The sequence below is a fragment of the Camellia sinensis genome, chromosome 14, assembly GCF_055761805.1.
Source record: "Camellia sinensis isolate YWXY chromosome 14, ASM5576180v1, whole genome shotgun sequence".
NCBI lineage: Eukaryota > Viridiplantae > Streptophyta > Magnoliopsida > Ericales > Theaceae > Camellia > Camellia sinensis.
Genome location: NC_138974.1, coordinates 141,680,391 through 141,703,776, shown reverse-complemented (window position 1 = coordinate 141,703,776; position 23,386 = coordinate 141,680,391). Strand labels below are relative to the sequence as shown.

General features: G+C 39.5%; 1 pseudogene across 1 annotated transcript; it reads right to left on the bottom strand.

The window, feature by feature from the left end:
• Positions 1-2,059: 2,059 nt before the first annotated feature.
• Positions 2,060-22,030, bottom strand: LOC145806751 (carboxyl-terminal-processing peptidase 3, chloroplastic-like; annotated as a pseudogene). Its single transcript, XR_014350237.1, has 13 exons — positions 21,770-22,030; positions 21,517-21,598; positions 20,716-20,846; positions 20,338-20,424; positions 17,824-17,902; positions 16,893-16,981; positions 16,560-16,595; positions 16,266-16,385; positions 16,106-16,158; positions 13,778-13,811; positions 13,501-13,650; positions 13,168-13,275; positions 2,060-2,381 (listed from the first exon to the last, which is right to left on the bottom strand). The product of XR_014350237.1 is annotated as a carboxyl-terminal-processing peptidase 3, chloroplastic-like (transcript).
• Between the last annotated feature and the right edge of the window lie 1,356 nt (positions 22,031-23,386).

The window sequence follows — 23,386 nt, the reverse complement described above, 5'->3', positions numbered from 1 at the left end:
AGATCCCAAGATCTAAGTTCAAAGAGACAACCTAATTGCGTGTAATGACTGAGTCACTGTGGAAGTAAATCCTCTTGCCCATTCCTTTATATAGTGATACCCTGTAGGGTAGAAGGTTAAACTGACATTTTTAATAACTTACATGCTATGAATAGTCAACCGTGGTATAGCGAGATACCTTATGTAGGTCACCTATGTGAGTGCGAAGTGGGACCGCTTCTTTAAGAATTGACGAGGCCGAATTCTTTAAAAACACTCACTGAATCAGGCTAGTATTCTAAGGCCAAACCGGACAACAATGAGAACAAGAACAATGTTTGGAGTAACTTCTGTATGAGGTCTATTGTCTCGGATTATACAAATGACAGAACAGTTCAAGACATCACGTTCACTAGTCAGCCAGTAAATCTAATAGGCTTTCACTACAAAAGGTTCAAAACCAACAATTACCTTTTCTGATGCAGGGTTATTCTGTGTGCTCTCTCTCTGGATCTTTATTGTTTAGCATTGTCTTTTTTTCTTTATTCGGTCAATTTTATAAATGTTGGGGATTGTTGGAAAATAATGATTTTTTGGCAACTTTAATTCGAAATTAAAGTGAAAGACTCAACTGCTAGTTAAGATGGGTTTAAGTGGTTTTGCATTTTCTTGCATAAAAGGTTGCAATACAGAAATAATGAAACGAAACCTTTGGGTTGTGAATGAGAATTGTTTCAAAAAGTGGGCATCAATAAAAGTTGGGCTTAGATTTGGACTCAGTCTTAGTTTGGACTAAGCCTAGGCTTGTGCTTGTACTTATGCATGTGCTGGGTATGATCTTGGACTTGGACTTGGACTTAATCTTGAGTATGGGCTAAGCTGTGCTATGTTGGGCTTAACTTATGCATGTGTTTGAGATTGGGTTTAGATCGGGTTGTGACCCAACCACCGTATCCATTTTGTAACCCATCTAGTGTAATTCTAAAAACTTATGCATTATATACATTATGATTTATCTAATGTTTTTGAAGTTTTGAACCTTTGTAACTCTAACCCTAATGGCTAGAGTTGATGGCCTTGGCTAATGGCATTTGATGGCTCTCATGATGATAATCTTCATGATTGGAGACTCCCCTATTTGTATAAATAAAGGCTTTTCCCCTCCAACTTGAGAATATAATTTTTGGAGAGATTTTTAATGGAAAATGAGATGATATTTTGAGATAATAAAGTTAGAGATGGTTTTTACACCAAAGTAGCCCCTTCTTTGGTTCTTGTTGGAGAGAGAGAGTGATGCCATTGTCAAGTTCGCCGAAACTACTAAGAATGTGCTTCTGCATTTGTTGGTTTTGACCGTTGTATCCTAAGAGACAGACACCGAGGTACCTTCAGCACCCATCGGGAGACGGTGAATCTGTTTTAAGGAAATTATGGTACCACACAGGTTTCAGTTTGCTTCTTTTCTTATCATGTCCTTTAATTTTTCAGAATTTAGCTTACCTTGACGAGTTCTAATCTTTAATTATCCATGTTAATAATTTGTTCTATTAGTAATGTAATGTAATTCATTTCTGTATTTTTAGTTGTGTAGATTATTCTATATTTCATTCTTTAATAAAAAAAGATTATTTTGTCATTTCTATCTAATTTATTTTATATATTTTTCTTGTATTATTATGGAAAAAATACCAATAGTTCTTTCTTAATTTCCATTGAAACTTGGCTGAGACTTGTTTCTGCTACATTGAGCATGAGAAACCAATTTACTTCCCGAACATAGAATTATTCTGCTAGTAAAAATAAAATAAATAAATAAATAAATTCTAAGTAACTCAAATGCCTACAACCACCACTCTGAAACAGGAAAATTGCTACTTACAAGTTACAACTTCCTGCTGATTGCTACTTCCTCGACATCCAAAATAATGCAAGAAGTTATCTACACTGCCCTTTCCAACTTTTCTAATTTCATTACTTTTACCTGTAGAAATGGTAATGGTGACTTTCTTTTCCATTTTCTTTATTGTTTAATTACATCCAATTCTATATTTCAAATGTACTTTCTTTTTTCTTTTTTTGATCAGCATATTTCAAATGTACTTCCACCTGTTCAAAATTTAAAAAAAAAAAAAAAAAAAAACACTACACTACAAAGTCAAATGGCTTTTAAGAGGCAGCACCTTTGGACTCCTGAATGTCCAACTCATGCTCTGCTACCATGATACATGAATCTGCTTCCAAAGGTGAGGCCATGCTCTTACTCTTTTGTGGTGAGTTGAGCATTTCAGTTGTGCACTGTACATCAGGCGTTATGCCAACCTATCTATGTCATGAAGTGCTGGTGATAAATACTTTGCAACAGTGACAAATAGAGCTGATCCATCATGCAGCTCTGTAATACTCTGTGGCACCAAAAAAAAAAAAAATTATATGAATAAATAAATAGAAGATTTTCGTATGTTGAGGTACCATCAGTGTTGAAGTCTCACAACTAACAGCAATGGCTACAAAAATAAGCATATAAAGGTGTCTAAACAAACATCTGAATCAGAAGTTGCAGTGGCGGTTCAAATAATACCCCCTGCTATTTCTTATATTAGAGTTGAAACAATCAAGCATTTTTTTATTTATTTTTTATTTTTTGCAAAGTCATCAGACCTGTTTGGTTTCCTACCAGTCTTGGCCTGGGCGTGGAATACTCAAAACACATCTTTCCCCTAATCCTCTTGGCATTGGTCATCAACCCATGACCATCGTAGATAGTATTTTCTTCTCTTATCACCAATCTCAATTCCCTCTTACCCACCTAGTTATCCTCATTTTCCACATCAAATATTCCTATCCCCACTGCTTTCATTTTTATTCCTCTCCTAGTTCTCTCATCGGTGGTAGCAACTTGGCGTGTGTTTAAGGGACAACTACAGATCAGGGTATTTGACCAAAAATAATTACAGATACATGAGGGTGCCAGTCTTTTTTGTGTAGAAAAACACACCCAAAAAAAATAATAAAATTTGTTGCATCCCACAATAAATCCAACCTTTTGGTAATTATTTGCCCCACCACCTCCCACTGATTTGTAGTTTCCCCTTTATTTTATTAGTGTGTATTCACTCACAGTTCCTTACACCGGCATTGCTTGGGTTGCTAAAAAGAAGAATGTGTTCTTGGACCCTCTTTCTTCTCTAACCACTGTCTTCCTAATAGTGCCACAGGAGCCTCATTCATTGCTTGTCTAAGGCCTTGGAATGGGCTGTATCTCACTATCTTCTTCAAACCAAACCAAACTAAGCCTTTTCAAAGGCCTTGGAATTTGTTATGAGTTCTAACTCCACCTGTGTGGTACCTAGTGTTTAATCTTTTACACAGTTGGTACCAAGCCCGGATAAGGAGGGTAGTGTGTTAGGTAACCAGCCAACACATAAAAATCTCCATCAGATCCTTATGAAGATGAAACCTAATATCTCATTCTCTTCTCCATTTTATTTTACTTTTTTCAGCTAATAGCTTGTATAGCTCCTGTCATAATATCCTAATTTTTTATTTTTTTCTTTTTTTCATTTTATCCTGGAGCTTACATTGTTATAGTATCTCCGTAGTCAGACGCTACAAGCTTTTTGGAGATTACTCTCTAGCTCACTCAACTGTAAGCTCAGGGATCAAATCATCTATGTAAAAGTCTTTTGCTCTCGATGGATGGTGTCACGCCCTCAAAATAACCCATTATCTATATATCATCGACATGCAATATTTAAAGAAAACGATTTATTAAATCATTCATCAGAGTATTACTAAATAAAAGCATTACCTGTAACATCAAATTAAATGCCCTATGGGCTTACATCTTTCCAAGCCAACACTAGGACACAAAAATATGAGTTCTAACTCAAATACACGTAAAGCCCTAGGTTTGAATGTTTACATGTACTAACAAATAAAAACAATTAAATAAAGATAGTCTTCAAAATCCAAAAGCCACATCCTCCCAAGCTAAGTCCTTGGAGGTAGCTTATCACCTGAACCTGAAAATGATGTTCCCATAAAGGGTGAGCCACAACCCAGTAGAAAAATACTAAACCAAATATAAGCATTGAATAAAGCTATAGCATTCAATAGATGGTTAACCAAGGTAATCAATTATGACTTAATACAGTCTCATGACACCAACGTCTATGACATGTTTCAATTCCCATTATTATCAATAAGGCTCAGAACCTGGCCAAACTTACAACAGTGAACTATATAACATATTCACATTACTTCCAATATCAACAACACAGATGAGACTCAGGCTCATATCATAACACTTCATACTTCCCGTTTGATACACATTTTAGTGCTGTATCAACAACATGTAAAAACACTTCAATATAATAAGCACACATAATAGTGATGCTAATGGAGTCCATCCCCTATCTCCTCCCAAACAAAATCCGGTTTAGAGGTCCACCCCCTATCTTCCCCTAAACCGTGGAGTACATCCCCTATCTCCTGCCACACAATATGCAAATGCAATGCTCAATCAATACACGTATTTTCTGTATTAATTCAATAGTCAAAATTAATGACTTGACCAATGTTATTAGTTTCAGTTATTCCTAATCCACATGCAATGTCTACAACAATCACGACTATCCTCCACCGATAGCCCAAAACAGTTATTTCTAGACTGGAAATAAATATATCAACAATTCAATAGGCGAGTGATTTAAATTATCCAACTACACCATTTAATCAATGAATTCCTCAATTTCATGAATTTAACCAAATTCCCCAATTTCCTTAAATTAATTGCACAAATTAATTTATTAAAACAACTAGGGTTTTTCCCAAAATTTACCAAAGTGCTCCCAACATATCAAAATACCAAAACTTAGAACAAAACTTATAAGATGGAGTAGGAAATTCCTACCTCGAAGAAAATAACCCGAATGGAGAAGACGGAGATGATGACCCAAATTCCAAAGTGCTCCAAACCACCAAACGTTCAGATTAAATGGAAGCCCTCGACTCACTCTATCTTTTTAATAAAGGATCTGGGGTAGAAACACACTCTAAATAGATCAAACCTAAGAGAGAAGGTGAGTAGAGGGAGAGAAAAGTCGGACCTAGGGTTTTGGAATCAAAAGAGAATGAAAAACTGATTAAAAACCCGCTGCTGCCTATTTAAACTATACAGGCTCGCTCGAGCGAAGACTTGGCCGCTCGAGCTACCAGACACAAGAAATCCTCGCTCGAGCGAAGAAAAGCTCGCTCGAGCCAAGAATGCAATGCTTCAGGTCTATACTGGACGCAATCGCTCGCTCGAGCGAAGAAAAGCTGGCTCGAGCCACCAGACACAAAATACAACCCTCGCTCGAGCGGCCAAGTACTCGCTCGAGCGACCAACCAAAAAACTGGACAGCAACACTTGGTTTCCGAACCCAACCAACCTGAAACAAACGTGCCCAACACATCCCATAACACCAAATGAGAAAATAAAGAACGACAACAACAATTATACAATGACAGAATCTACGGAACCTAAGTCCGGATACAATAACCAAATGGGAAAAGACCGGGGTCGCTATAACCTCCCCCCCTTAACAGAATTTCATCCCCAAAATTAAGCATAAGTTTTTGAAAACAGGTTTTTTTTTTTTAACAGTTCTCAATATCATATTCAATTTCATGATAGAACTCTAATTCAACAATATATATTCAACATATGCAATGTTACCATAAACTTCCATAATGAGGCAAGTTTCAATGTACTTCCATTAAACCAAAACATTTACAATGTTTTACAACTTAAGGCATATATATAATGTTCTTAAAGTTCATTAAAATTACGAAATTTCGACACATGATTACACATCAACAAACAAGTCCGGATATTTCTCGCGGACTTCCAATTCACGTTCCCAAGTGGCTTCCTCCACTTCGTGATGCTTCCACAGAACTTTCACCAAAGGGATGGTTTTGCCTCGCAAAACTTGGTCTCGCCTATCCAAGACCCGAACCGGTCTCTCCTCATATGAGACATCCTCGTCAACCACTAAATCGGTCCAATCCAACACATGTGATGGATTCGGCTCATACTTCCGAAGCATACTCACATGAAACACGTCATGTACTCCGGACAACTGCGGTGGTAAAGCTAAACGATATGCAGCCTCGCCAATCCTCTCAAGGATCTCAAAAGGACCTATGAACCGAGGGGACAACTTCCCGCTCTTCCCAAACCTCATCAATCCCCGTCTAGGTGATATCTTCAGAAAGACATGATCACCCATGTCAAACACCAAAGGTCTCCTCCTACGGTTGGCATAAGATTTCTGACGACTCTGTGCTGTAATAAGCCTCTTACGGATAAGCTCAACTTTCTCCGTCGTTTCCCTCACCAACTCCGGACCCAACAGAGGTGCATCACCCACCTCGGCCCAACAAACAGGAGATCTACACGGTCGGCCATACAAGGCCTCAAACGGTGCCATACCGATACTAGACTGGAAACTGTTGTTGTAGGCAAACTCCACCAACGGCAAGTGCCTCTCCCACGACCCACTAAAGTCTAGAACACAACCCCGAAGCATATCCTCAAGGATCTGAATAGTACGCTCGGACTGCCCGTCAGTCTGAGGATGATAAGCCGTGCTAAAAGTCAACTTAGTGCCTAAGGCATTCTGCAAACTCTGCCACAACCTGGTAGTAAAACGAGGATCTCTATCTGAGACGACCGTCACTGGGACCCCGTGCAACCTCACTATGTCCCGAATGTACAAGTCGGCAAGATGATCTACCGAATCTCTCACGCGCATAGGAATGAAGTGCGCCGACTTAGTCAACCGGTCTACAACCACCCAAATAGCATCACTACCTCGCTGAGTCCTCGGAAGACCTACAACGAAGTCCATAGTGACATGCCCCCACTTCCACTCGGCAATAGGCAAGGGTTGTAACAAACCCGCTGGCCTCTGATGCTCGGCCTTCACTTGCTGACAAGTAAGGCACTTAGACACGAACGCTGCCACATCTCTCTTCATACCCCGCCACCAAAACTGGCGACCCAAATCCCGATACATCTTAGTGCCTCCTGGATGCACCGCAAGGCGTGAATGATGAAACTCTCGGAGTACCTCCTCTCGACAAGACTCCGGCACAAACAAACGGTCTCGGTATCTCACACTCAGGTCGGGATACACCGTCAAACCCTTCTCAACTTTCCCACCGGAAATCTTCTCACGGAGGGATTCTACCTCAAGGTCACCCCTCTGAGTCTCTAACACTCTAGTCACAAGTGTAGGCTGTGCAACAACCAAAAACAAGGCCGCAGCCTCAACGGATTCACCCAGAAGTAAATCAAACTCCCCAAGTGCACCCAACATCTCCCATTCCCGGATGGCTAAACTAGCAACGTCACCAACAGATTTCCTGCTAAGGGCATCGGCCACCACGTTGGCCTTCCCCAGATGATAATGCAACTCGAAGTCATAATCCTCAATAAACTCCATCCACCTCCTCTGCCTCAAATTCAAGTCTTTCTATGTAAACAAATATTTCAGACTCTTATGATCCGAGAATACCTCGAACCTCTCACCATAAAGATAATGCCTCCAAATCTTCAAGGCAAATATCACAGCTGCTAACTCTAAATCATGCGTAGGGTAATTCTTCTCGTGAATTTTCAACTGACGTGAGCCATAGGCAACTACTTTCCCTTCTTGCATCAACACACAACCCAAACCCTCTCGTGAGGCGTCACAATAGACTGTATAACCCAACCCTCTCTCCGGAATAATCAAGACTGGAGCGGTGGTCAGTCTAACTTTCAACTCCTGGAATGACTTTTCACAAGTCTCACCCCATACAAACTTGACTCCCTTCTGAGTCAATCTAGTCAAAGGTGAAGCTAACCTGGAGAAATCCTTCACAAACCGACGATAATACCCAGCTAACCCCAGAAAACTGCGGATCTCAAACACACTCTTAGGCTGTGCCCAATCTTGCACTGCCTCAGTCTTGGATATATCAACAGACACTCCTTCCCCAGTAACTACATGGCCTAAGAACTTGACCTCTTCTAGCCAGAACTCACACTTCCCAAACTTAGCATAAAGCTTATGGGCTCTAAGTAACTCAAGCACCACTCTCAAGTGTTCCTTGTGCTCCTCCTCAGAAGGTGAATAGATAAGGATGTCGTCCACGAAAATGACTACAAAACGATCTAAAAATTCCCAGAATATCCGGTTCATCAAATCCATAAAAACTGCCGGTGCATTGGTGAGCCCAAATGGCATCACCAAAAACTCATAGTGGCCATACCGCGTACGGAATGCCGTCTTCGGAATATCCTCCTCCCTGACTCTCAACTGATGATAACCCGATCTCAAGTCTATCTTCGAGAAACAACGGGAACCCTTCAACTGATCGAACAGATCATCTATACGAGGCATAGGGTACTTATTCTTAACCGTAGCCCGATTCAATTTCCGGTAATCTATACAAAGTCTCAAAGCACCACCTTTCTTTTTAACAAAGAGAGCCGGTGCTCCCCATGGCGAAACACTAGGACGTATATAGCCCTTATCTAACAACTCTTGGAGTTGGATCTTCAACTCAACTAACTCAGCTGGGGCAAAACGATAAGGTGCCATAGAAATCGGCGCCGTGCCGGGCACTAAGTCAATAGAGAACTCAATCTCTCTGTGAGGTGGCAAACCAACAAGGTCCTCGGGAAAGACGTCCGAGTACTCACAAACCACCCGTGGCAACACAATCTGGGTCTCATCACACTCACTACTCAAAAAGCTAACAAGTAGACCACTAAGCTCACTCCGCCCTCGCGAATCATACCCCTGTGGCAAAACACTACCAACCCGGTCCCCCAGAAAATGAAAACACTCCCCGCTCACGGTACAACAAGTGACCCTCTGGCAGTAGCAATCAATAACTGCCCGGTATGACGATAACCAGTCCATACCCAAAATGACATCAAAGCCCTTCATGGGCATAACAACAAAAGGAAACGGAAGTCTATGATCGGCGACCCCTATATCACAACCCCTGACACCTTGTTTCAAGATCAATTCACCCCCAAGAGGTGACACTACACAAATAGGAGATGCTAACTGTGCTAACTCCAACTCCAAAATAGATGCAAATGCAGCAGACACAAAGGAATGAGATGCACCCGTATCAATCAAAACACTAGCAACCGAGTTGCAAAACAAGAAGGTACCTCTCACAACTGATGGTGCCGGCACAAGATCCTGCGCAGTAACAGCGTACACGCGCCCAGACGACCTCTGATCAACCTGCTCACCCCTAGGAGCATAAGATTGCTGCACCGACTGGGACGATGAAGCCCCCTGATTGGCCCTCGAGGCCTGACCCGACTGAGCTGGCTGCTGACCCTGAATCTGCCTCAAACTAGATGCACCAGGTGTGCCACCCAACTGCGGGCAATACCTCTTCATATGCCCTGGCTGACCACACTGATAACACGAGAGTGGCTGGCCTCTACCCTGACTCTGGCTCTGAGATCGAGCCGAAGATGATGCTGCTCTCTGCACTCCTCCCCTCTGAGGACAAACTAGAGACTTGTGGCCCAACTGGCCACACTTGAAACAGGTAATGTCTCCCTGACTGCCTTTCCCCGAACTAGCACTCGGCACAGGAAAAGTTGATCTAGAAAAGCTACCCTGAGACTGGTGAGGATTAAAACCCTTCTGTCTCCTACCATCACTCTGACCATCCTGACTCCTCTTGGAGCCCTTCTGTCCTTCCTCCTCTTCCTGCATCATGATTTCCATGTGGGCTGCAGCATCAACCATACGCCCATAATCCCGAATCATAGTTCCCCCAACTCACAGCTTGAGGCCACGCCTCAACTTCTTCTCAAACTCGATACAACGGCGTTCCTCAGACGCCACCAACTCAGGTGCAAACCTGGACAAACTAGTAAATGCAGCCTCAAACTCGGCCACTGAAGAACTCGACTGCTTAAGCTGGCAGAACTGGTCTCTCAGCTTCTCCCTAACTGCTGGAGATAAGAACCTCTCCTGGAAAGCATTCACAAAAGCCTCCCATGTACCTCCTATACGACCCTTAGTGAACTTCCACCACTGACCCGCATCCCCCTTCAGCTGGAAAGATGCCAAGGTCACTTTCAACCCCTCGTCTTCGATGCCAAGCATCTCAAACGTCTTCGTTGTCTGTTTGAGCCATTCATCTGCCTTAAGCGGCTCTTTAGGATCACCCACAAATTCATCCGGGTTAGACCGGAAGAACTCCCTCTTCAGAAAGGAAGGTCCTGCATCTGCAACAACAACCCGAGCTTGATTCTCAGCTCTGAGAATGCCTACTAACTCCCTGAATGCCCCTGCTATTTCTCGGGCTAGAGCGCCCATAGCCTGCTGGCCTATTGGCTCGGCCACATTGGCCTGGCCAATTCCCTCCTGAACTGCCGGAATCTCCTCTGGCACAGGCACCTCCTGCCTACCCGGCCTACCACGCCTACCGCGTCCTCGTCCTCGTCTTGACATCCTAATAAGGGAAACAAAGACGTTAGCACATTAATAAATGTGCCGAAGCAAAACACTCGCGTCCTAATGCATTGGACAACAATAATTCATTCCACGTAAGCACATAATCACATAAGCACCTACGAATTTCATTCTTGGATGATGATAGTCCTGAAGCGTTACTATAGTTCCGGTTGGAAGCAGCATTGATCAAGTGCCTTTCCAACAAGACTACTAGAAACTCAAAGGTCCAATCAACATCCAGAGAACTACATTCCATACCCACATAGTCACATAAACATGTTATCATGTAAGCATATAACATTACACTAAGTCTAACAAACGAGACGAACCCATTGTGATACTAATCACTTCCCACGTACCCAAAGTATTCAAACCCGGTACGCTCTGATACCAAGTTGTCACGCCCTCAAAATAAACCCACTATCTATATATCATCGACATGCAATATTTAAAAAAAACAATCTATTAAATCATTCATCAGAGTATTACTAAATAAAAGCATTACATGTAACATCAAATTAAATGCCCTATGGGCTTACATCTTTCCAAGCCAACACTTGGGCATAAAAATATGAGTTCTAACTCAAATACACGTAAAGCCCTAGGCTTGAATGTTTACATGTACTAACAAATAAAAACAATTAAATAAAGATAGTCTTCAAAATCCAAAAGCCACATCCTCCCAAGCTAAGTCCTTGGAGGTAGCTTATCACCTGAACCTGAAAATGATGTTCCCATAAAGAGTGAGCCACAGCCCAGTAGAAAAATACTAAACCAAATATAAGCATTGAATAAAGCTATAGCATTCAATAGATGGCTAACCAAGGTAATCAATTATGACTCAATACAGTCTCATGACACCAACGTCTATGACATGTTTCAATTCCCATTATTATCAATAAGGCTCAGAACCTGGCCAAACTTACAACAGTGAACTATATAACATATTCACATTACTTCCAATATCAACAACACAGATGAGACTCAGGCTCATATCATAACACTTCATGCTTCCCGTTTGATACACATTTTAGTGCTGTATCAACAACATGTAAAAACACTTCAATATAATAAGCACACATAATAGTGATGCTAATGGAGTCCATCCCCTATCTCCTCCCAAACAAAATCCGGTTTAGAGGTCCACCCCCTATCTTCCCCTAAACCGTGGAGTACATCCCCTATCTCCTGCCACACAATATGCAAATGCAATGCTCAATCAATACACGTATTTTCTGTATTAATTCAATAGTCAAAATTAATGACTTGACCAATGTTATTAGTTTCAGTTATTCCTAATCCACATGCAATGTCTACAACAATCACGACTATCCTCCACCGATAGCCCAAAACAGTTATTTCTAGACTGGAAATAAATATATCAACAATTCAATAGGCGAGTGATTTAAATTATCCAACTACACCATTTAATCAATGAATTCCTCAATTTCATGAATTTAACCAAATTCCCCAATTTCCTTAAATTAATTGCACAAATTAATTTATTAAAACAACTAGGGTTTTTCCCAAAATTTACCAAAGTGCTCCCAACATATCAAAATACCAAAACTTAGAACAAAACTTATAAGATGGAGTAGGAAATTCCTACCTCGAAGAAAATAACCCGAATGGAGAAGACGGAGATGATGACCCAAATTCCAAAGTGCTCCAAACCACCAAACGTTCAGATTAAATGGAAGCCCTCGACTCACTCTATCTTTTTAATAAAGGATCTGGGGTAGAAACACACTCTAAATAGATCAAACCTAAGAGAGAAGGTGAGTAGAGGGAGAGAAAAGTCGGACCTAGGGTTTTGGAATCAAAAGAGAATGAAAAACTGATTAAAAACCCGCTGCTGCCTATTTAAACTATACAGGCTCGCTCGAGCGAAGACTTGGCCGCTCGAGCTACCAGACACAAGAAATCCTCGCTCGAGCGAAGAAAAGCTCGCTCGAGCCAAGAATGCAATGCTTTAGGTCTATACTGGACGTAATCGCTCGCTCGAGCGAAGAAAAGCTGGCTCGAGCCACCAGAAACAAAATACAACCCTCGCTCGAGCGGCCAAGTACTCGCTCGAGCGACCAACCCAAAAACTGGACAGCAACACTTGGTTTCCGAACCCAACCAACCTGAAACAAACGTGCCCAAGACATCCCATAACACCAAATGAGAAAATAAAGAACGACAACAACAATTATACAATGACAGAATCTACGGAACCTAAGTCCGGATACAATAATCAAATGGGAAAAGACCGGGGTCGCTATAGATGGTCTTCCTTTGGGCATCTAGGTGCCATCCTTCTTTGTACATTGTACATTCTGACTGTTTCTTCTAGATAAGTGCTTTAGATAGATGAGGTGGTCTTTTGTTCATTACTCTTTTATTGTCTGAACTCCAATTCGGTATAATCTCATTTATGGTTGGGCCTATTGTATTAGCTGAACTCTTGTATTATCCTGTTATGCAATGAAGATCAAATAAACAAGCAAACAAACAAAGATTTGAACCATGAAGGTGAGATGCACATTTGATGTCTGATTCACATTTCCTATATGAAATAGGTACTTTCAATGCACTAAGGCTTTGCATCTTAAGTGCAGGATTGACAAAATAAGCTAATAGAAAACTTCTCACTCTTCAAAGTAATTAGCAATACCTGAATTTTTCCTTTCCCGAAGGTTTTGTGCCCAACAAGGACAGCTTGGCCATTGTCTTGTAGTGCTCCTGCCAAAATCTCACTTGCACTTGCACTTCCTTCATTCACCTGTTCCAACGAATCAAAATGTGACAGTCAACCTTTAAGGCCATTATATTCCTATTGGAGGGTAAGGGAAGGCTTTTTAAGCAACTGAGGAATTTGAAGTACTGTAGAACTTTGTAAAAGAAAACATCACAAGAAAAATAAATAAAAAGAATACTATGAAGATTACTACAAAGAAATATGGGTTTCCCAAAAAGAAGAAATTTAAATTAGAAGTCCAAAACTTACAAGCACAACAAGCGGATCATGTGTTATGGCATGGCCATTGGCCATGTTGATAGGTGCTATATTACCATCCCTATCAATTGTGTTTACAAGAGTCTCATTTCCATCTAGCCACATTTGGGCAACATCAAGTCCTGCTTTCACTAAACCTCCCTGTAAAAACATTTTTCAAGGATTTAGAAGAAATATTTCTAAATAACATAAACAAATGGCAGCAAAGCAAGTGAATGAACTTCAAAAAAAAAAGTCTCAATCAAGCTCCTAAGAATTAGGAAGTTACTGGATTATTCGTTAGGTCCAATATGTATGATTGTTGTAACGCCCTCAAAATAAACCCATAAACCAACCAACATTAGCATGCTCAAACATAAGAGAATAAAGCATAATTATATTTCATCAGAGTACTTATAAATGTATTACAAGTGAACAACAAAAGTAAATGCCATATGGACTTACAACTTTCGAAGTCAACACTTAGGTTACAAAAAGAGTACTAACTCAGATTACAGAATAAGCCCTTGGCTTGATATACACGTAATATAACAAAATTAACAAAAGAAGAGTCTTCAACTCCCACAACCATCCAAGCTAAGATCTCGGAGGCGACATAATACCTGAACCTGAAAATGATGTCCCATATAGGGTGAGCCAACGCCCAGTAGAGATATGCTAAACATAGTATGAACAATAACTAAAATGTTAGCAATTGATAAATGTTCAACTCATACACGACAACTGATAATACATTTCAATTCCATAACTAATATGATCATGCCCTATTCCCGTTTCCATTTCTTATCCAATTCCCAGTTCATAACTATGGTTCAGAACCTAGCCAATCAATTTAAATGAGATCATGTTTCATATCAACAGTACTTCTATTTCAGGTGAGTTAATAACTCATTTTTAAACATTTCATACTTCATAATAGATACACATTTTGGTGCTGTATCAAAGTCAAACAAAAACATTTTCATACTTCTCAAATGATATACATTTTAGTGCTATATCAAATCAAACAAAATACTTCCATACTTCACAAATGACACACATTTTAGTGTTGTATCAGCCTCAAACAAAAACACTTATATACTTCACAAATGATACACATTTTAGTGTTGTATCAATTTCAAACAAAATCCGGTTTAGAGGTCCATCCCCCATCTTCCAATAAACAGTGGAGTACATCCCCATCTCCTCCCACACAAAACAATGTATATAAGCAATTATCATATACAAATTCAATCAATCAATACAAAATTTTGATGTATTATACCAACTGCCATATTCAATAGCATACTCAATTGATTAGTTTTAGTTTGCCTAATCATCATGCATTGTCTACAACAATCAAGACTACCCTCCACCGGTAGCCCAAAACAATTATTTCTAAGCAGGTAATAATTGCAATAACAGATAAATTGTCAATATTTTCAAAAGTGAATGATTAATATAATCCAACTCTACCGTTCCATCTCATAATGAGCCAATTTCATTATGTTCAACTCAATTTCATATTTCCACAAAAAAAAAAGCCATTAATTACACTAATGACCCAAATATACCCAAACATGGCATTTTTCCCCCTTTTTTCTCAATATTGACCCAAAGGTCCAAATATTTCTAAAAACATCAACAATCTCTATTTTAGGCTCAAAACACGTATGGATGAGTCAAATAAACAAAACCCCTCTTTTCAAAATAGTACATTTCAAAACCCTAACTTCCCCAAATCAAACCATTTAAACAAAATCTCAACATCTAGGTTAAAGCTCATAAAGATGAGTAGGAATCCCTACCTCAAGAGATGAAACCCAAGGGAGATGATGGAGAAATCTCGAAATGCTCCAAACTAAGAAATTTTGAGATTGATAGGAAGCCCACACCAAGATCTACACTTTTTACAAAGGCACTAAGGGAGTAGATCACTCTAACTAGATCAATCCCTAGAGAGAAGGGAGAAAGTAGTGAGAGAAGCTCTCAAAAAGGGTTTCTAGAAAAGTAAGAGAGAGAAAGGAAATGTGAAAAGTGATTTAAAATCACCCAGCTGCCAACTGATATACGACTCTCCCGCTCGAGCGGAGAACAGGATGCTCAAACGTCAAGCACAAAAAAAAGGATCCGCTCGAGCGCTAAGACACAGAAACAAAATACACCCGCTCGAGCGTAGATTCTCCTTCCTCAGTATTTTCACAGACCAAGAACACCCGCTCGAGAGCAAAGAAGCCCGCTCGAGCACTACCCACTCGAGCGTAAAGAAACCCGCTCGAGCGTGAAAAATGAACCTGCAGTACTTTTGCAGAGGCACGAAATACTGAGAGCATGCAAACTCCGCTCGAGCGCAAAGGTACCCGCTCGAGCGGACCACCAACAAAAACAACTCCGCTCGAGCGCAAGAAGGCCCGCTCGAGCGTATCACCAAAAACCTGGGTAACAAGGAATGGGACCAAGGCTCAACCAACTTGAAACAACTCTGCCCAAAACATCCTAAAACTCAAATACAAAGTATTGAAGGACGGAAACAAGATATAATCAACAGTCAATACTACAGAACCTAAGTCCGGAACACTGTACATAAAGCGGTAAAACTCGGGATCGCTATAATTGTACACCCTGGTTCTCCATATCATGAATTGTGTTTTCCATATCAACAGCAGCAGTCTGTGATATTAGAACACAGAAATTTTACTCATGATTAACACATAATAACATATCTGAAGAAAACAGAACCTGTAAAGATTAGAAAAAGATGACTAATCTAAAACTACCTGGGAGAATGCTAACAGCTTTACATATCCAGTCTTCAATAGATGGCCATCTGGAGTTGCATGAGGGATGATCGAGCTGGATATAGGGGAAAGCTTAATGATCTCGCGAGTTATATTGACCTTCAAGCAGATGGGGGAGAATTCTGTATCAGTTCCATTAAAATAAGTTGACAAATTTCCAAAATAACAACATCAGAATTAATTTCATATACTGCAACACACCACAATCAGTCTATTAGATGTTAGGATATGAAACCAATTTTGTCAATGCAATACATGGTATCAATTTAATACCTCTCTCAAACCAGAATTGCTTTCCCAATCATTATCCTGAAGAACAAAAAAACATTAGATCAGATGATAAACCTATAAATGTTGAGAAATTCTGACTTTGATCAAGAATGATAATATCAGACTTTAAGTGCTAAGTTCCTACTGTCAATAGCTTGATAACATCGGCCGTAGAAAATGTGTTGGATATATTATTGGTCTACCAATGTTAAAACCCTTTGAAAAAAACCATTTTGATATTCTTCATTTATCACCGTTGGCGAATGACACATGCATATTGCAAGAAGGATAAAAAAACAATGCCCAATTAGTATACATTAAAAGTTGGATGATTACATTGTGGAGTTTGACAGTGACACTTGTTCCAACACGCCCTCTCAGTTTCTGTGCTGCTGTTTCACTATCAATACCATCCAGCTTCTCTCCTGGAATCCCAAAAGCAACGTTAGGAAAAATTAGAATAAACCCCATACAGCTAAGATCGTGTCCTTCATAAGGAAATTAGAATACATACTAAAAGTGAGCACGAGTTTACCCATTGTTTACTTGGGCAATCCATAGCTAAACTAGAAATTTTAAGCTAGGGACGTTAACAGTAAGCCTTATTGTTGGGCCAAGTCGCTCTTTTCAGATTGAAATGTTGGATACGAAAAAAAGTATAAACAAATTTGGGAAATATTTTATCAAGCTAAAAGGATAACAGAGTGAAACCAAAAACTTGTCATTGTGAATATCAGAGGAAACTTTCACTAAGTTTTCCTTTTGAAAAACTCTTCTTGTCTGTCCACTAAAACTAATCAGAACTCTTAACAACCATCGTTTCAGTTGTTAACATGAATAAAGCTTTTTTTTCATCCAGAAAGACAACCTCTATTCTATGACAATACTGAAAAAGTGACCATTGCCCACTAGTAAAAAACCATATTCTGTTATTTGTGTGGGAATGTTGTTCGTGGAATGCAAAAGTAAAAAACAGGGAGGGGTGAGGAAAAAAGATGAAGTTCTATCTACATGTATCATGATTACAAATGAATCCATCTTAATCCAAAAATCGAATCCTGCTTGAGCTGAAACATTTTATGAAACTAACTAAATAGTCAAAGTACTTTATGCTAAATAAGATTAAAAAATTCCCAGTAGCAATTGTCAACAAATGATTGTGGTGCGCAGGATAATAAAATTGTTCATTTTAAACACATCAAAAAGAGATAGTAACTGTATTTCAGACTCATGAATTGGTAAAGGTAAAAATGTAATCAGTACACACCATTGATCTCAACTAATTCATCCCCTTCATGTATACCAGCGCGAGTAGCTGGACTGCCATCTACGCAAGACATAACAACCTGCAAAACTAAGAAAGCATCTAAGTCCATTTGCATCTTAAGAACTTATGTCATGAAATATGAGCAAATTACCTAGATGGACAAAAAGGGAGAGGAGAGAGAAAGAGTGAGAGAGTAGCAACATTATTAATCATCCTTTCCAAAACTCTTGTGTACAACATGCAAAATAAAAATCAAATAGTGCTTTGCTAATTATCAGAAGAAAGGAAACTAGATGTGTCCTTATTAAACAAATAATGCATCTAATATGTCACGCCCTCAAAATAAACCCACTATCTATATATCATCGATATGCAATATTTAAAAAAAACAATTTATTAAATCATTCATCAGAGTATTACTAAATAAAAGCATTACATGTAACATCAAATTAAATGCCCTATGGGCTTACATCTTTCCAAGCCAACACTTGGGCATAAAAATATGAGTTCTAACTCAAATACACGTAAAGCCCTAGGCTTGAATGTTTACATGTACTAACAAATAAAAACAATTAAATAAAGATAGTCTTCAAAATCCAAAAGCCACATCCTCCCAAGCTAAGTCCTTGGAGGTAGCTTATCACCTGAACCTGAAAATGATGTTCCCATAAAGAGTGAGCCATAGCCCAGTAGAAAAATACTAAACCAAATATAAGCATTGAATAAAGCTATAGCATTCAATAGATGGCTAACCAAGGTAATCAATTATGACTCAATACAGTCTCATGACACCAACGTCTATGACATGTTTCAATTCCCATTATTATCAATAAGGCTCAGAACCTGGCCAAACTTACAACAGTGAACTATATAACATATTCACATTACTTCCAATATCAACCACACAGATGAGACTCAGGCTCATAACAAAACACTTCATACTTCCCGTTTGATACACATTTTAGTGCTGTATCAACAACATGTAAAAACACTTCAATATAATAAGCACACATAATAGTGATGCTAATGGAGTCCATCCCCTATCTCCTCCCAAACATAAATCCGGTTTAGAGGTCCATCCCCTATCTTCCCCTAAACCGTGGAGTACATCCCCTATCTCCTGCCACACAATATGCAAATGCAATGCTCAATCAATACACGTATTTTCTGTATTAATTCAATAGTCAAAATTAATGACTTAACCAATGTGATTAGTTTCAGTTATTCCTAATCCACATGCAATGTCTACAACAATCACGACTATCCTCCACCGATAGCCCAACACAGTTATTTCTAGACTGGAAATAAATATATCAACAATTCACTAGGCGAGTGATTTAAATTAGCCAACTACACCATTTAATCAATGAATTCCTCAATTTCATGAATTTAACCAAATTCCCCAATTTCCTTAAATTAATTATACAAATTAATTTATTAATACACCTAGGGTTTTTCCCCAAAATTACCAAAGTGCTCCCAACATATCAAAATACCAAAACTTATAACAAAACTTATAAGATGGAGTAGGAAATCCCTACCTTGAAGAAATAGCCCAAAAAGAGAAGATGGAGATGAAGACCCAAACTCCAAAAGTGCTCCAAACCACCAACAATTCAGATTAAAATGAAGCCCTCGACTCACACACTCTATTTAATGAAGGATCTAGGGTAGAAACACACCCTAAGTAGATCAAATCTAAGAGAGAAGGTGAGCAGGGTGAGAGAGAAGTCGGACCTTAGGGTTTGGAATCCAAAAAGAGGATGAAAACTGATAAAAAACCCGCTGCTGTCTAATTAAACTGGACAGGCTCGCTCGAGCGAAGACTTGGTCGCTCGAGCGACCAGACACAAGAAATCCTCGCTCGAGTGAAGAAAAGCTCGCTCGAGCCAAGGATGCAATGCTTCAGGTCTATACTAGACGCAATCGCTCGCTCAAGCGAAGAAAAGCTGAGCCACCAAGCACAAAATACAACCCTCGCTCGAGCGACCAACCCAAAAACTGGACAGCAACAATTGGTTTCCGAACCCAACCAACCTGAAACAAACCTGCCCAACACATCCTATAACTCCAAATGAGAAAATAAAGAACGACAACAACAATTTTACAATGACAGAATCTACGGAATCTAAGTCCGGATACAATAATCAAATGGGAAAAGACCGGGGTCGCTATATAATATATTTGTGAGAACTAGACTACTTGTCTATAAAAGTAAGCAATTCAAATATAGATTTCCTTTACAAGATGCTACCATGTGTCCTATTGAAATTTCAAGGATCCACACCTATACTCACATACCTTCTTCATCCCTAACTACATAACATAGATATTTATAATCCATGTTAATAATGGGGTTCCTGTTTTAAAATCAGAAACATGTACTAAGTCCCACTAGTAATGCTGCAATTCAATTGATGCATTAACTTTTTTTTCTTCTTCTTCATAAGTCAGTTAAAACATTGGATAATGTATATGACAATGAGAAGAAAGTGCTTTATGGGTATCACTTACCAAATGCCCACTTTTCGGTTCTACATTTATGAAGAGGCCAACTCCTTGCAAATTTCCATCACTACCAATCCTAAACCTCTGGTATTCCTGGAAGTAAAAGACCAAAGTCAGATTGAAATTGAATCTTATTTTGTTACGGTTGGGTAAACTCGAGGGAAATTCCTCTGCAGTCTGAATAGTTTGCAAAGGTTCTATTTGCATAAAAAGACTCAACTTAAAAGTAAAATTTTCAAAGAAGACAATTGAGAAAATTAAGATTCAAGAGATTCATGACAACACCACATTGTCAGGTCAAGTAATCATAATATTTTTCCCTATTGAAAACCTAATCAAACTAAATATTTTATCTTGAAGAACAATGGGAAGTGAGTAGAAGACCTTTGGGCTGACAATCCGAGTAAAGGGATCTCCAAGTGTGGAAAGCATTCCACGGATTTTGTTATATGCTGCATCTGCTGATCTAAGTGGAAACATCTCAACCATTGTTTGTTGCAGCTTCAAATCCCAGTCTGCAAAAAAGTAGATGCTGTCAATTTAACTTTTCTCTCTGTTTGGTTGCTGAGAAACTGGGCGAAGGCCCCGTTTGGAAGCACTTTTAAGTCAACTTATTTAGTTTATTTGATTAAAAAAAAAATAGTCAGGGGGGTTTGGTTGCAATTTTAAATTATAATTTATTTGACTTTTTCACCTTATTTGGCCCAAAATATATTTTAAAAAAATAAAAAATAAAAAAAGGAGAGATTTTCTTTAACTTATAATTTGTAACCTTTTTTTTAAAAAAAAAAAAAAAAGCTTATTTGAAGCCTTTAAATACTTATATAGACAAAAGAGCCCCATTTTTGTTTTCGTAATTATAACTTTTGAGGGCATCTTAAATATTTGCACAACAAAAAAACTATGCAATAACTTATTTAACTAAACAAGCTAAACTTTTTTCTTTTATATACATATTATGAGAAGGTCTACCAAACATATTTACGACTTATTTAAAATCTTTTAAGCTCTAATAATTTAAAAAGTTATAATAATAAAAGGTAATTTATAAATATTAAACAAAAAAGACACATGATGAAATCGTTTTTATTAGGGCAGTTTAATGGGGATAGGTTATTTCTTACTTTCCACTGAATCACTTGGTTTCTTGGCAACCAAACAGAGGGAGTTGTGGTATATTATTACCTAGATGATTAAAAGTGGGATCAACAAAGGTCTCTCTAATCAAACCCCAAGCTTCCACAAGAGTTCTTTGAACTGCATTCACCTATCAATGAAACTCCACCAAATAAGCAATAGCCATTACAAAAACTGACCCAATTGTGAATATAGCAACCCAATTGACTTAATCAATCAGGCTCATAAAAAACAACAACAACAACAGCATCAAACAAAAAGAAAAAGAAAAAGAAAAAGAAAATAAAGAAACAGAAATCACCTGAGGAGCACGAGAAACATGAAATGCAACCATTAAAGACTCCGCAAGAGCCGGCGGAGGAGAGTCGCAGGAAATGGAAATTGCAGCCACTGCTGCTGCTGCAGCCAAACTGACAACTCCTATTGCAATGGATCTAATCACATGTTTATCATCTGTCAATTTTTTATTATCTCTAGCCAACTCGTCACAGTTAATTTGTGTATCACACTTTGAAATTTGAGGGATAGATACTCTGCATTTTCTGAGAATGTGATGATTCGAGCATGGAAATTGATGCGAGCACAGCAGACCTGAACTGAGTTTTGGTAGTTTTGAAAAGATTGAAGAGAGATGGGTGTTGAGATTGAGATCATCCCATGTGAAAGGGGTGATTCTCTTCTGTGAGAACACACCAAAGTCAGCTACAACATTTCATGGATTGCGGCTGCTAACCAACAAACCGCAATCAAGGAAGACGGCCACCAAATGAGCTGGCCATGCCAACCTCTCCACCTACCTCCTCTGGAATGTGTATATATAGAGAGGGTGAGAGCAAAGAGGATATAGAGTGAGTAGTGAGTTATATAGAGAGACAGAGAGTGTGAGTTGTGTAATCCTCCTCTCGTTGATATATATAGTGATATCACTCCCGTGGACATAGGCCGGACTGCCGAACCACATTAAAACTCTTGTGTTTTTGCTTGTGTGTGTTTCCTGGTGTGCCCCCGATCCATAACAATTGGTATCAGAGCTCGGGTGATGAAAAATCGAATTTTTTTCGAAAGTGCCTAGATCTCGAAGTGCTCAAAATCCACTTTTGAGCATACCAGGAGGAAGCCTTTGAGGAGAGGAGTCCAGAACAGCAAAAACCATCCCCAGAAGAGAAGCAACGCGCCCTCACGCGCCCTTGGAAGGACGCGCGTGAATTCCAGTCTCACCACGTGCCCCACGCGCCATCCAGAGGAAGAAGACGAGTGGAGCGCGTGTGTGTATGACGTCAAGCTGACGTCAACCTGAGCCAAGCCGAGCCGACCGCGCCGTTGACCGCCGCCGCTGACCAAGCCGCGCAGCCTAGAGCCGAGCCGTTTCCTGAGCCGTTGACTAGCCAGTCAAGCCGCGCCGCTGAGCCGCCGTTGACCGTGCCATTGACCAGCCATTCCGGAGTAATTATCTGGTGCATCTCAGACGCACCAGACTCTGCAGATCTGAACCGTCCAAACTGTTTTAGCCAGATCTAAGTCATTCGGAGTCCGTTTTTGACGATCCAATAGTGCTTTCTAACTATTTGGAATATTCCGGACACATCCGTACGGTCAAGTTTTTTGAATCGGAGTTTTTGTAAAAAGGAAGAAATTTAAAATGGCAGGAAAATGTGCAAGTTTCATGATAGGGCCTTTTAATGGCAATAATGACTTTACCTTATGGCAGCAAAGGGTGAAAAATATTCTAACACGAGAGGGTCTGGTAAAAGCTCTTCTCAAAAAGTCCAACAAACCGGCAGACATGACGAATGACAAGTGGGAGGAGTTGAGAGAATTGGCAAACAGTACAATCCAGTTATATCTCGGGAACAACACACTCCGAGAAGTCATCAATAAAGTAGATCCGGCAGAGCTATGGGCAAAGTTAGAAATAAGG